Here is a 3,776-nt window from a genome sequence, read left to right as displayed (position 1 = left end):
TCTGCATATGAGGCTGACAAAGCGAGCCAGATGTGAGAGGCGCCCCTCTCCCCCCCTCCCCAAGTGTGAGACTCTCTCTTTCTCTCTCTCTCTCTCTCTTACACACACACACACACACACACACACACACACACACACACCAAACCTTCATATTCCCCACCACACAAACCCACCCACTCACCCAAACAAGGATCTCTTTCAATCCCCTTGATACAGTGGCTACTAATAACACTCAGTCATACCACACATACATGCACACAACTTGTAACCGAGTTGTGCTGCCAGGGAAAGCTTTCCATAGTATCTCAGGTCATTCAGACACAAATCTGACCTCGAAGCAGCTGTCCTAACTCATAACAGATATGTTGGGCTTCCTTTGCAACCGACTTAATAATTTGCCCTCCTACCAATGAAGTCACCAAAACGGAAAGCAAAATTTCCAAACAGCTATTTTTGTCTTTGCTGCAAACAACCACGAGGTAGCCGATGCAATTTACAATGATGGGAAATAGAATGCATGCAGAAAATTCTCACATTTATGGAGCTGAATTTAGTAAACTTTTGGAATTTTATATTGTAGCATTGGGAATTTATGATTATACTATTTAAGATGTCAGTTGTCCACAGGACCGTGCAGGAAAGACACAGCACAATACAGGAATCCAAGGCATGTTTTCCTTTGACTGCACAAATGGGTGAATAAATCACAACATGAGTAATATGTGACTATTGCTTGACGAACTGAGATAAAGAGGAGTGCACTCAGCAGTTGACAAGCTCCAGTCAGCCTGACGAGCAGAAGTGAAAGTGCTCCACCATCTGAGCTGTCTCTCTTTGGGAGTCGCTTTCACTCCTCTGACGGGTTAAGAGTTTTGGGAATTTCATTCTGAGCTCTGAGTTATTCCCCGTGTTATTCCAGGAATGCCAGACACAGCGATCAGACTGGCCCGGGATGCTGCTCAGCTGCCGTCTGCTTGACACCATTGGATGTCCTGTTTGAAGTGTTGACTTGCAGGTCAGCGTGGATCCATGAGCGGAGTCCTGATTCGACATTTCGGCTTGTTGAAACATGCCTGCCATCCTTAGCAGTCAGCAGAATCCTGAGTTTATGTGGACACCGAACACCACTTTACTGATTGACGGTCGTAGATGGGCACTGAATTATTGCTTGGGGAAGTATTTTCTTCCAAAATACGACTTATATTGTTGGATTGGTTCCCCATCAAACATACAGTACATGTTAAGGGTTGAATATTAAGGCTGACTTTCATGGTTCAACTTTCCCTGCTCTGCCCTGCCACAGTTTAGTCTCTGCTGACAGTTTATCTTCAGACTGACGCTTTGATTTATACTCTCGGGTCAACCTACTGAGACCAAGGGGAGACATGTAGCTGGCTCTGCCACACAGTCTTGATAAGAGGGAAAGTATTTTAGAGGGAAGGACATGATGAACAACAAGTTGAATGGAGGAGGAATGAAGGAGGGAAGGAACCAATGACCTCGGAGTCAAGTGCCAAGACCACCAACATATAGAACATCCGGTGTAGGATGAGCAGGGGGCAGACAAACATGCTAAAGCCCAAACTTCAGAGGAAGAAACAACTGATGGAATTTCCTATTTCTTTTTGGTGCTTCTACAACAGCATAATGGGATTCACGAGTGCCATATTTGAAAATAGAGGATGGGACATATTTCAAAGTCACATGGCCTGCGCATCTTTCACATTTAATCCTGCTCAAATAGTAACAATGAAAGATGAGAATGGGATTTAATAGAACAGTGTTTTTAGTATTCGACAAGGTCACATTGCAAAACAATGTGGTAAAGAGGAAGATATTTTATAAGCACTTACAATTCAATTGATACAAAGACATCTATCACCCTTATTTCAGAGCAAGAACAGATTGTCTGCTTTGACTTTCAATATCTAGTGTTATTGTTGCCCTACAGTACATGACATAGATACCAGGCTAACATATGCATACCAGCCCCATGACAACTTTTCATTTCCCACAGGTAATTGGAAATTTGTGTGCAGACGGTTTGTGAGTTAAGATCCAAAACTGTCAAAGGACCATGATGTGTGTGGGTGCTGATTTCAGAAAAATATTGTCATGGATCTCTTACAAGAAGACGTAGGTATTGGATACTGGTGTGCAGAATTATATTTTAATTCGGAGAGCACTAGTCATGTCGAGGGGAGGAGTGAAAATGTGTGTGTGCGTGTGTCATCGAAAGGATTTGAGGATTAGCGAAAACAGAGAAGAGCTGATGAGAGCACACAAGAGGAAGAAGACGGTGTAGGACTGAAGTATGTATGTGCTTTTTAACATGCGCAAGATGAACCATCCTCCCTTCCGTCATTAGACATGTGAAGTCAAGCAAAGAAACCAGAACTGTGCAGCATCGATAGGTTTACTATAAAAACAAATCCTACAGGTTGAAGCAAAACAAAAAAAAAACAATGCCGCCATTTCGCTGATGTTTCGGATGTTACCCGTCTGATAGATGCTATCTGTCTATCACACACACAGGTGACAGGCTTAACATGGAGAAATTCAGATGCAATAAGAGCACAGGAGGTCACTGAATGTGTAAATCATATTAGATAAGCTTCACTGTCCGACCCAGATGATTGATGAGATTTTGGACCAACACAACACAATCACACTAAATAAAGGGATATATTTTAGAAATGAATGATGTTTAATCCCTCCAGAGGAGTTTTAGAGACTTGGACAGTCTCTACCGAGGAGCACTAAAAGCTGCTAAAAAAGGGTTTAATGCTTTTAAATCACAAAATCACGCACGCACGCACGCACGCACGCACGCACGCACACACACACACACACACACACACACACACACACACACACACACACACACAACCTTGCGGCCTCTGTTCCCTGTGCCGTCATGTATGGGCTGCAGGATTTCGGGATTTTAGCACAGCCAACAACAGGCACCACTGGCTTATAATCAGAACACATAGACAGAGGGGAAGGGATTAAGTACTACAGACATTCTCTGTTTTCTTTCATCTTTTAGAACATTTAGTACTAACATGTACAGTATTTCCAAAGTAATTAAATTAAATTTCTCTGTTGTTTTATGTGTCTTTTTTGCAAAGTTACTGTGAAGTGAATCTAAAATCTTCTATTAAGACAACATAGCATTTGCATGACGTGAACCAGGATTAGTCTTTTTTCTTTATTTCTATTTTCTTTATTCATTTTCAAAGGGGGGACTACACAGATTTTACATTTCAATTTACTCTTCTTGAGGAATACGAATCAGCCTTGCACAACATTTTCGGAGGCTCTAGAGGGCGCGTTCATAAATTGGACAAAAAGAACCCCATACCCTGATAACACGAGACGTCAGGGAGACGTCTTTGCCATACTTTTAAATTATGTCCACTGCATAGCCGGAATTTAAGTTTTTACAACGTCTTCTTTCAAGATTTGATCAACGTCCGCTGTGGACGTCCCATGGGCATCAATGTTGGATGTTGAAAAGACGGTAAAAAAAATAAGCTGTCCATTGTTGTAATGTTGTGGAAGCATGGTGGCTTGTGGGTGAAGAAACAGAGCGCGTGTGAAAGAAAGAAAGAGAAATTAAACACCTCTGTGGGAAAACTGCAAAACGTGTCGTGACTTTGATCCACAGTCAGTTTTGTATTTCTCTCCTGTGATGTCGAAGGCTATGATATGTGGATGGTGAGCTGGTCTTTGAGGTCAAGCTCGACCCTGGGCAGACAGAAGGAGCACCACAG

Source organism: Embiotoca jacksoni, unplaced genomic scaffold, assembly GCF_022577435.1.
Source record: "Embiotoca jacksoni isolate LCO1_2020_lvr unplaced genomic scaffold, fEmbJac1.0.p SCAF_13, whole genome shotgun sequence".
Classification (NCBI taxonomy): Eukaryota; Metazoa; Chordata; class Actinopteri; family Embiotocidae; genus Embiotoca; species Embiotoca jacksoni.
Note: the sequence above shows the minus strand (reverse complement) of the source record.